The following is a 12,526-nucleotide window of genomic DNA, read 5'->3' as shown; positions in this document are numbered from 1 at the left end:
GTGCACCACAACGAAGAGTAGCCGCTGCTCGCCGCAACTAGAGAAACCCCGCACGCAGCGACGAAGACCCAATGCAGCCAATAAATAAATAAATAAATTTATTTAAAAAAAAAATTCAAAACAATTAGTCATAGTAAATTTACAATTATTGTTCAAATCATTTAAGTGATTTTAATTATGACTTTAATCAATATTTAACTGTTTAAGAAATTTTAATTTTCATAGTTTTGGTAATTAGTTGTAAGTTTAATGTGTCGAACATTAAATAAAATAAAAATGACGACGGCGTTCCTTTCAGAGCACAGAAAAATCCTTCTAGATATTAACTAATTTAATCATTAAGTTAATAAAATCAGTACTTTAGATCACTGATTTAATTCCAACACCAGGGAACAGGAACTGTGCTTGTTTGAAGTAGGGCTGGCTCTCATCAGTGGCTGGCAGGGCATCCCCAGCAAAGCCTCAGATCTGGGGTGGAACCAGGAGGCGGCCTCACGGGCAGGGATGCTCTGCCCACTGTTGGTCCAGGTGGGTGAGAAACGGTAGAGGAGGCAGCTTCCTTTCTTGAAGAAAGATAATTTCACACTCTTCCTGAAGATGTGCAACAGAGAGGGGAGGCTGTCTGCCCTTCCACATGTTCACTTATCTCTGGTTTCCTCCACGTGGTTCTGACCGGGCTGAGAAGGGCGGTGGGCTGGCCTGGGGTGAGAGGTGCGGGTCAGGCTCAGTGAGGGCTGCAGCGTGGCTCTGCGGATGGGACTTCACAGCACGTCCCTGAAGCTGCCGTGCATTCCGCAGGAGTGGCTTTTCAACTCACATTCTGAGTTTAATGCTTGATCTGTCATCCAACAGGCACAGTGTCATTGCTCACTTTTCTGCTTTGGATTGCAGAGATTTTTCAGCAGTTTGAATCGAGTAGCAAGGAAATGCCTCCTGTTTCTTCGCTATTTCAATAACCTTATTTTCATGGGAAAACCTTAAAGTTTTCTTTCCTGAGCCCTCTGAGAAAGCAGGCAAATGACTTTTCTTGTTCCTCATCTCCTCAGCCCCCAAGTTTAACTCTTAGAACTAGTCTTGGAGGTTTAATAGTTATTTTCCAATAAAAGGGCTGTGTGGGCAAATAATTTTGGAAACTACGTGATGAAACATGATTAAAAATATTTTCTTTACTGTAAGACTTTGTTTGGACAAGGAGCCATTTTTGGGGTGACAACCTACAAGCTCAGGGCTCTGCAGTATATATTTTGGGAACTTTGGCTACTTTCGGTGTCTTTCCTACTCCTAGTGCTGGGAGGTCTGGTGAGGACAAAGAGGAGATCAGTAAACAAATAAACAAACAATATTAAAAGTAAACAAGAGCCGTCATTAGTGTGATGGTAAAAATATAGTCAAAACAAAGCCAGACAAAATGAAGCAACCTCTTCTCCTTTCCATTAAACAAGCAAATAAATGGAAACAGCAGCATGGACCAAAGCAAGAGAGGGACCTGGCTTCACAGGTGTATGTCTGCTGATGGACCACTTGCAGGCACCAGTGCTGGACCTCCAGGATGGCAGGGTCCTGCCCGTCCAGCTAAACTAACTGTGCTGTGAAGGATTGTGTTGAGGCTGGGACATTACACAGTGTAAACGTCTAATACGGTGCCTGTCACATGGGAAGGGTCCAACAAACAGTAACGTTCTTTGATGTTAATATAGCCATAATCCAGAATGTTCCTTTTTGATGCAATAAAAATGGAAAAAAATGAATTTTCTCAGATTTTCACACTGTAGGGCACAATCAGTGTCTCTAAATCTAATTTACTGGAATTAAAGTAATAAAGTTGCTGAACTCCCCAAGATCTCTAGGTAACTCCCAATCCTAGATGTTTATTGTGATTCGATTAAAGAAAAACACTTGGTAAAGTCAGGATACGCCCAGGAGAGACTGTCCACTCAAAGGGCTTCAGAAATGGCAGACTTCGGGGGATAATTTACTTACCAGTGTGGGCCCCCCTGGCTCAGCCCTCAGACCACTAAGAATTCATTGATCTCTCAGAGTTGTACTGGCAAGACGGGGGCTCGGAAAGACTCAAGCGTACACCTGGAATAACAGTGCATTTATAGTGAAAACCGTGACTGCCAAGTGGACAAGATGATTAGATTCTTGCTTTTGTGGCTGAGGCAGGCTTCCTTAGAAGTAAACATGATAGGAGAGTAAATCATATTCTGAAGTTGGTTTGATGAGTGGAGAATCATAAAAGGGACGTGCCTTATAATGACCACTGGGTTTGGTGCCTACCATGAACAAGACGCTTTGCAAACAGTATCTCACAACCTCATTACTACCACCCAGACCCTGCCACCATCGTTTCTTAAATTGTTCCAGCTGACCTTACGGTGGCCTACGGTGATCTCCCTTTGACCTTATCTCTTTTAACTTTCCTTTGTGTTCACTTAACTCCTGCCAACCTGGCCTCCTTGAAATTCCTCAAATGTGCCAAGAATGCTCCTATCTTTGGACAGTTGCTCTGCATGGAATGTTTCCCCCAGATATCCACTGGCAAACTCTCTCACCACCTTCCATTCACCACTCAAATGCCACTTCTCCATGAGGACTCCTGGACCTTTCAAATTCAAATCACACCGTACCCTTCCTCCAGGGCCCTTCTGACTCCTCATACCTTGTTTTAGGTTTTCCTTTTTACTTGGTTTCTAACATACTATATGATTTACTTATTTATTATGTTTAATGCTTATAGTCTACGATATTGGGCAGGGAGCTTTTTTTTTTTAAGATTTTTTTCTTGATGTGGACCATTTTTTTTTTAAAGTCTTTATTGAATTTGTTATAATATTGCTTCTGTTTTTTTTTTTTTTTACCATGCATAAGAAGGATACTTTAATAAAAATGGTAAATACTAGTATACACATGGGAAAAAAGCAGTTATTTTGAAAGTGGAAAAGGTAGTACTAAAAGAGACTTTTTATAATTTGTTTTTCTAGAGATTACCAAAGAAACCAAAATGTTCTTAGAAAACACATGAAATAAAGCAGGTAAGAACATTCTCAGAGGACTTTAAAATGTGAGGTAATTGATAACACTTCAGTAATCACACACTGGTCCCAACATAGACATTTGAAATATGAGCTTTATTTTAAATTTAAAGAAACACTGAAAATAAACACTTTTTACAAATTATATCAAACACTTAAAACATAATCTAGGAATGTTAAACAATAATTCTTTTTTTTTTTTTTAATTTATTTATTTATGGCTGTGTTGGGTCTTCGTTTCTGTGCGAGGGCTTTCTCTAGTTGTGGCAAGCGGGGGCCACTCCTCATCGCGGTGCGCTGGCCTCTCACCATCGCGGCCTCTCTTGTTGCGGAGCACAGGCTCCAGACGCGCAGGCTCAGTAGTTGTGGCTCACGGGCCCAGTTGCTCCACGGCATGTGGGATCTTCCCAGACCAGGGCTCGAACCCCTGTTCCCTGCATTGGCAGGCAGGTTCTCAACCACTGCGCCACCAGGGAAGCCCCTAAACAATAATTCTTAATTCAAAGTAATGACATTCATAGAATACATCTTGGTGCTAGCCAATATGGAGTTTACTTAAATCTAGTATTTTATATAAGCTTAACCATTAATCCTTCCTAAAATTCAATGATTATGATTCAACTTTATGAGGTTAAGCTAATCTTCTATGCAATACTCTCATAGAACTTTTTCAAATACAAACAATTTACACCAGCAAGCAAATTATTAAAACATATATAAATTATGCTGAGGGGCTTGATTAAAAGGCTGTCTATATAGAGAGATGCATCTCACCTTAGAAAGCACGCACACAAACACACACACACACACACACACACACACACACACACACACTTAATCGAATATAAGATGCCAGGACATTCTCTTAGTTATGTTACGCAGCAAACTGCACGTTTATAAATGTCATTCTATTATGTATGAAATGAAAAACATATATTTTTTAAAAAGCCCTTGACATGGGCGAAGTGGAATATGCCTGCATTAAGTGCAGAAACGCAGAGCTTTATGAACTGCCTGTCTCCAGCTGGCTCCCAGGCGCCACTGAAAACTGTCAGCCTCAGAAAGACAAGATGGTCTTGTTAATGATTTCCACGGCCTCCAGAATCTCATCCTCTTTGATCACAAGCGGAGGTGCAAACCTGATGATATCACCGTGGGTTGGCTTGGCCAGAAGTCCATTATCTTGAAGTCTCAGACATACCTTCCATGCATCATAATCTTTGGTTTCTCTAATAACAGTAGCATTTAATAATCCTTTTCCTCTTACAGCCATTACAATATCAGAAGGTAGCTTCATGAGTTCATTTCTCAAGATGATACCCATATTCTCTGCATTTTCAGCAAGGTTTTCTTCTTCCAAAACCTCCAGGGCCATGATGGCCACTAGGCAACCTAGTGGATCGCCACCCTACATTGAACCGTGTTCCCCTGGTTTAATGGTCAGCATTATTTCATCATCACATAACACTGTGGATACAGGGTATAAACCACCAGAAAGTGCCTTTCCTAGAAGGACCATATCAGGTCTGACATTTTCGTGATCAACAGCCAGCCATCTACCAGTTCTGGCCAATCCTGTCTGTATTTCACCAGCAATAAACAGAACCTGGTGCTGGGTGCAGAGCTCTCACATGCCCACAAGGTAGCCTGGATCCGGAACAACAACTCCTGCTTCACCCTGAATTGGTTCCACCATGAACGCGGCAACGTTTGGGTCCTGAAGTGCACGCTCAAGAGAAGGCAGATCATTATATGGAATGATTTCGAAACCTGGCATAAACGGTCCAAAACCATCATAACTGGTTGGGTCTGTGGAATTGGAGATAGCAGACAATGTTCTACCCCGAAAGTTTCCAGCTGCAAAAACCATCTTTGCTTTGTATTTCGGGATCCCCTTCATGGTATATCCCCATCTACGAGCAAGTTTGCAAGCAGTCTCTCCAGCCTCCACTCCTGTATTCATAGGAAGAACGTTGTGGTGGTTGAAAAGTTTAGTAACATACCCTTCGTATTCACCAAGCACGTTATTGTAGAAGGCCCTAAATGTTAAGGTCAATTTGTCCACCTGACTTTTCAAAGCATTCACAATCTTTGGATGACAATGCCCTTGGTTGACAGCACTGGAGGCACTTAGAAAGTCAAAATATTTTCTGCCTTCTACATCCCATATGTAAACACCTTTTCCTCTCTCCAGGGCTATAGGTAAAGGATGGTAGTTGTGGGCACCCTATTTAGATTCCCGTTCAAAAATGTAGTCAGAGGATGGAGGGCCTTGGACTGTTTTTTAGTTGCAACAGATGTAGCAGAAGCCACTGAAGAATGAACTCCACTAAGGACAGCAACAGTCTGCAAATGTGCTAGTTTGGAAAACATGATGTCCTTCAAGTAGGAATATCACCAACGAGCTAACCCTTCTTCCCACAGTTCAGATTAGAATACAGATTTTTAACCCTAGATCCAGGGACGGTCTTCAGAGGGTCCAGTAACTCCTGGTGGCGCCTTGGAAGCCAGCCCAGGACACGCAGCGTCAACTGAGCATCTGCCTGCTTCTGCTTTATGTTTTGGTTTTTTGGCCGTGAGGCATGTGGGATCCGACCAGGGATGGAACCCGCACCCCCTGCATTGGAAGGCGAAGTCTTAACCATTGGACCACCAGGGAAGTCCCTTGGGCAGGGACCTTTGTTTTTTTTTTGTGGACACATCCTAACTCTCCAGAAGAAGTAGTGGGCACACAGGAAGTATCTGTAGGATGAATGGTTTATCTGACTGGCGCCCATGGTCCTTCCACTGTATGAGCAGCAGCTCAACAACTGCGTATCTGTTCAAGGACACGCCTTACTCAGAGACTCCTTAGATGAATAATGGTAATGTTCTCCTTTCTCCTTTTGTTTCCACAGCTGATCAGTTCCTTTCCGGCATATTCTTTCTTTATATTGAGAAGACTCTTAATATCTAACAGACAATCCTGGCAGACCTGGAGCTAGTATCTTTACTGTGATTCTGTATGACTCTGTTTTCTGTTGAGAGTGATCTTAGGTCCCAGTTTTTGAGAAGGGGGGTACATTTCATGGCACCCTATAAACTACCAATATCCTAGTGCCCATAAACCCTTGAAATGTACCAAATTTTCAGTATCATATTCAAACTAAAGTTTCCTGATACCTAGAAGTAGAGCCCCAATTACATGAGCCAAATAAATATCCTCTCTTTCTCTTTGTTCCCAACAAGCTGGTTTGATTTGAATTTTATTTCTCTTGCAGCTAAAAGAGTCCTGACTAATAAAACAACTTTCCACAAGAGAATCACCCCTATATTCTGCATCTTAATTACAACTAGAATTGATGCATAAAATGATGACATGATGCTTGGGAATAATGAGGGAAAATCAATTCCGTTTAGGTTTCTTTTCCCCCTCTTCCTTCTTCTCTCTTTCCTTCCCTTCCTCCGTCTCCTCTACTCCTGTCTTTAGTTCAAAAGAATTTAAACTGGCCGCATCCACTCCATAGAAAGGCAGAAAAATGGACATTATGAGATGTTCAGTGTCAATGGTTGTAACAACACATTTTCTGGTATTCCTCAGTTATAAAGAAAATTAAAGAAAGCAGTATTCCCGTCTCCCAAATGCCCTGCTACCTAGTTAACAGATTTTACTAGCAAATGGGAAGTCATTCCAAAAGATGTCTTTTAATGAAATAATGCCATTTGCAGCAACATGGATGGACCTAGAGATTATCATACTAAGTGAAGTAAGTCAGACAGAGAAAGACAAAAATCATATGATGTCAGTCATATGTTGAATCTAAAAAAAATACTATGAATGAACTTATTTACAAAACAGAAATAGACTCGCAGACATAGAAAACAAACTCATGGTTACCAAAGGGGAAGGGGGGTGGAGAGATAAATAAGGAGTTTGGGATTAACAGATGCACACTACTATATATAAAATAGATAACCAACAAGGACCTACTATTTAGCACAGGGAACTATATTCAATATCTTGAAATAACCTATAATGGAAAAGAATCTGAAAAAATTAAAAAAAAAATTTTTTTAAAAGATCTCTTTTTGCCGCTCTGCCTCTTGCTACTTGTGTTACCTGATCAAATTGCTTAACCTTTCAGAGACTTATTTTCCTGGTCTGGAAGTGAGAATTATGATATCAATCTGGAATCATCCCAAAGAGTCATAACGTACTAGGAAAATGTATGTGAGCTGCCTGGTCCAGAGCAGACACTCAATAAATGGTGCCTATTTTTATATTATCACTATCACTTTACTTCAGCCTAGTATTTTTAGAATCAAGAAGGAGAAGGATGTAAAAAGGTGTCCTTATTCAGTCTTTAAGAATAGCTAAGGAAAATAGGACATTGCTAAGTAAGCAAGAAATGTGTGTGTCTGTTTCATGCCTACATTAGCAATAATGTGAAATAGCTGCAAAATTAAGTTTCTTTTATGGTAGCCTCCATGTGTTCTATTCTTGTATCAATGATTTCCTATTCCTCCTGTTTTAAAGATTCTGTCTGAATGATCAAACCAGTGAGGTGTATCAGCAGAAGTGAAGAGTCCTGAGGGAGAGAATGTTCTTGACTCCCATGCAGATTCAGCAGCCTTTTCTGTCATGGAGCAAACCATGCTTTACTTGGCTGGTTGCACGTTTGCCTGCAGATTCTGGCCCTGAAGCTAGATTTTTACCAACAATGATAATGACATCTATTTCTGTTACACCAATGCCATTAAATATACATATATATATATATATATACACACACATATATAAATATATGTGTGCGTATATATGTGTATGTATGTATATATATATGTATATATATATATACACACATATATATATATATATATATATATATATATATATATATATATATATATATATATATATGTGTGTGTTCTCAATAGCCTAAAACTCTTAAGTATGCAAAGTATGCAGCCGGGAAGAGTGGGAAGATGTTGCAGGAAGATTAAGAAGAAAACAGGGCATGACTCTTTTATCAGCTTTTCTTAGGCAAAGCACTTTTGGGGCATTTTTTTCCTTCCAGTGACTGATTAAATGTTCATGCCCATGGCAATGGGGATCCTTAAAATAACCAAATATTGTAAAGTACAGTGTTTTTGGTAACCATACAGCCTGGTCTTGAGTTAATTTTTTATTTTTCTCATAATAGGTATCAGTACAAAAATAATGTCTTACATCAGCACGATGCTGAAGTCTTTAAAAAAAATGCTTTCGTGTGCATTATCTCATCTTTACTATCCTAACAAAATAGTAATGGAGGTAGAGTCTGCATGCATGTCCCAGTCTGTTTTACAGTTGTACAATTTGAGGCTTAATGTGTTTAAGTATTCTGCCAAAAACTAGTAAGTGACTCATCTGGGAGATTTGGAGACCTAAGTGCAGTGCCTTTTTGGTTATACCAGATATCAAAAAATTTTTTTCTTGAATGCTCATTTATTTTCTTGTTTGTTTTAAAACATCAGACTTGAATATCTTCATTGTGCTAAGAAAGTCTTATTTCTTTGGTGAATGCAGGAGAACTCCTTTGTTTCCATTCAAGTGAAGGAGAAAATCAATTTACTTTCCTACCAAATTTGGCTCCTACAAGATGCTGATTTGCCTCATCATTTTTTATGAGAAGAGAGTGGTACCTGGGAAGTATCAATAGCTGGCTTATACACACTCACTCCATCCCCTTACCAACTAAAGCTCTCATTTAAATGGTGCATAGTGGGGAGAGGGGCTGTGCAGAAAATCCAGCATGTTCTTGGGGCATGTGTTGCAGAGCAGCTGTCAGTCAGGAAATCTTAGGAAAGTTTTCCAGTCCTAAATTATTGAAGACTGATGAAGTGCCACATATGCATTCTTTCTTTATCTGTCTTCTCTTCTTTTCTCTCCTAGTTGGGTAGTGATAAGCACGGGGTGATAAGACACTGTGCTGAACTAAATTGTCTAGAAAACATGGTCGGGACTAAGGATGCGAGGTTGAACACAGGAGTGCTAACATTCATCTTCTTTTTTTCATTTATTTTTAAATTAAAGTATAGTTGATTTATGGTGTTGTGTTAATATCTGCTGTACAGCAAAGTGACTCAGTTATACATATATATATATATATATATATATATATATATACACACACTTTTTCATATTCTTTTCCATTATGGTTTATCACAGGATATTGAATAGCATTCCCTGTGCTATACAGCAGAACCTTGTTGTTGATGCAAACTATTACATATAGAATAGGAGTGCTAGTATTCTTCTTAACCCAGGTTCTGCACATGATACATCCCCCTCCAAAAGCACCCTGTCTCATCCTTTTTTCCCCCTTCCTTTTTCCAGTAAAGAGCCTTCCATTTTGTTTGATATCCATCTAATTTCTCTCTCTTCAGCCACAGAGTATCATTAGCTGTTGCCCAACAGTAAAGTCAGCCTTTTATCCCCAGACAAATGGTCCACGGAGCCTACAGACTCACCTGGAACAGGTGATGGGCATTCTGCCCCATCTCAGCTCACCTGAGTGTGTTTGCTCCAGCCCTTATTGTTCATGAAGAAATCACAAGTCCTGAAAAGGGAGTGAAAACGCAAGTGAAGTGTGAGACTCAGTGAGATGATCTAATGTGTGTATAAATGACATTTCAAAAAGGGGGGAGAGAGAGGATGAGGTGGAAGGAACATCTATGGGCATAACAACGGTGACTTCTCCAAAAGAAGTGCTACTAGACCCAGGCAAATTCACTCCATATTAAAATGGCTAAAAATCAAAGAGAGGGCTAAGGAAAATAAAAGATCAGGGAAGCACTAAACAGACCCTCTCTCTATGAAGGAATAAGGAACATTCCCTTTTCTTAGAGCTGTGGGTCTGGAGAGCATGTGCCTGGCAGGATTGCATCATCGTTATGGACCAATGAAGCTATGTGTCTCTGTTCCTTTCTTTTTGGAATGTGGGTGTCTAGTTGAAGTTATCTTTTCCTTATCTTACCAATATATGTTGGGTGCATGGGGCAAAACTAAAGTAACTATTTAATTCACAGATCCATTTTTAGGAGGAGCCACTCCCAAAGTGCTGCAGTTGAGAAACTCACTTCTGAAGCCTCATTTGCATCAGGATCTGGTGCAGATTACTAGATCCATATTACTAGATCTTTATTAGATTTAATTACTACTAGATCCTGGACTTTGAGCTTTGTGCAGTGATTAGGTGAGGTTTTGGGGTTCTTGGGAAATATGTGAACACTTGGAGCCAAAAGGAGTAGGATATTTTTACAGCAATGGCCTCCAATGAATCAAGTCTCCCAGGGTCCAGACACTTATAAATTCCCCTTCCCATTGGCTGTATGACTTCTGGCCAGTGGGACATCAGCACACATGGTGCCTGGGATGGAGGATCACATGGTAGTCGTGGCCCAGTAACCCCACCTCTCACGGTTCAGTCATCCAGGCTCCCACAGCTGAAAGCCTCCCCCAGGTAAGCTCAGACCAGACAGCAGAAGAGTCCACTAGTCTGCCCACAGGATCTTAAGGAGAAATAAACAGCTGTGGTTTAAGGCATTACATTTTAGCAATATAGAACATTAAGTTAATCAGCAATATATGACTGAAATAATATGCTATATTCAATTTTAAAAGTTCAATCAAAAATGCTCTTATTGTCATAGCTTAGGCATGATATTTTTTCCAACTATATGATGTGAGCAAAAGGTACCAAAAATCTACATTTATGACTGAAAATTGATAGTTGTACAAAACTCCCATGAACTATGTCAGGTCTGTAGATTTCAGAGATTGTGTTTTGATGGTTAGGAACCCTACTTACTCTAAGAGATACGAGTTATCACTTAAAAGGGAGCAAGAGAATATACTAAAAGATGCTTTATTGTTACCTCAATTGTTTAGATCCTCTTTGTCCCTGGAAATAGTCACTATTTATGATTTCCCATCTGGGGAGGGGGGATGATTAGATTCAGGAACTTTTCTATAAAATGTATGGGTGGTTTCTCTTTATTAAATTATAACATTGCATTTTTTAAGAACAAAAATATTATGCTACCAAATTATAAGAGGATGCAGATCCAAGGAAAATTATGGTCAAGGAAGCAATTAAGGTCACTTTAAGACTGTCTGCAGCTTTTTTCCAAGTTAATCTTAGGCATTTTCTTTTCCAAAAAAAAAAAAATAAAGTAGACTACAGGTCGAATTGTTTAACTTAGGCTCCTTGGATTTTAGTGCTTTCACAGAGTTAGTTAGTATAGTTAGTAAGTATAGTAGTAGTAATTACTATGTGGTATTAGTGTTAGCATAGTTAGTAAGAACAGTCTTGTGACAAATGTAAGTCCAATCCTAAAATGATATATAGAGCCAAATCCTATTTTTTCTCCTTTTGATCATGCTTTGAAACAATGCATATAACCCAAGTGAATTCAATGCACATACTACTGCTCTAATCAACAGAAAGGTAAACATTTCTGTTTATTAAAATGTATGTTCATTGTCTCTAAGAGAGAATTATCTTAAAAAATGATTGGGCTGAGGAAAACTTCTGGATTCAGCTCTGACCTGTAAACAGCTTGGAAGTCATTGTTTCCAACCTTAAACAAGAAGCTTGAACAACTGAAAATAAATGCCTTTCTTGGCCGCATCAGAGAATTGAGGTGGCAGGCAAGAAATATATTATGAACATAAAGACTCAGGTAAGCTAAAAACAAAGAGAGGACGGTAAACCAAGCTGATACTAATCAAAAGAAAGGGGGAAGAGCTATATTATATCATACAAAGTAGATTTCAGAGCAAGGAAGATTATTAGTGATAAAGAGGAACGTTGCATAATGATACGTGAGTCCATCCTCTAAGAAGACAACCATCCTAAACTTTTATGATCCTAACAACAGACCATCAAAATGTTTCAATACATGAAGCAAAAACTAACAGAACCGAAAGAAGAGACAGGTTCACTGCTGGAGCTGATAAACATCTCTCGAAGTGTTTACAAACTAATAAATTAGCTGCCCCTTGGGAGGGAAACTGTGTAGAGGTGGGAGGGGGGCTTACCTTTTATTTTATGGCATTTTTTACCTTTTCAGTTCCATACCATGTGAATCTATTATGTATTCAAAAATGAATAAATTAAAAGAAGGAAAAATCCTTTGGAATTAGCCTTGGATGCAAATACCAGTTCTGCCACATAGTAGGGGCCTTGGTTTTCTCATCTGTGAAATATGGACCTCAGTGCACACAATTCCTCGCAGTTCCATAGCTGCTGTGAGGCTAGAACGAGACATGTCAGGTTGTTACGACAGTACCAGATACTTGGTAAGCCTTAATGGTCACTTTTTGTGTCTTAGGTATAATTAATTGAAAACTTGTTTGTGATTGTTGAGCTGCAAAGGGCTGGGTAAGACCTCTAGTACTATTTCTGCAGTGCCCTGGGTTCTTGAATTTCTACGGCATATGGTGATTCCTTATCTTTCTGTTACTC

The 12,526-nt window shown here is 39.5% G+C and overlaps 1 pseudogene across 1 annotated transcript; it reads right to left on the bottom strand.

Moving 5' to 3' along the window:
• Positions 1–106: 106 nt before the first annotated feature.
• On the bottom strand, positions 107–7,835 carry LOC309667375 (ornithine aminotransferase, mitochondrial pseudogene; annotated as a pseudogene). Its single transcript has one exon. The product of its transcript is annotated as an ornithine aminotransferase, mitochondrial pseudogene (transcript).
• Positions 7,836–12,526: the final 4,691 nt, after the last annotated feature.

The sequence above is a fragment of the Balaenoptera physalus genome (assembly GCF_965194825.1).
Source record: "Balaenoptera physalus genome assembly, chromosome: 9".
In the NCBI taxonomy this organism is placed as follows: domain Eukaryota; kingdom Metazoa; phylum Chordata; class Mammalia; order Artiodactyla; family Balaenopteridae; genus Balaenoptera; species Balaenoptera physalus.
This window is presented reverse-complemented; position numbering and strand designations above follow the sequence as displayed.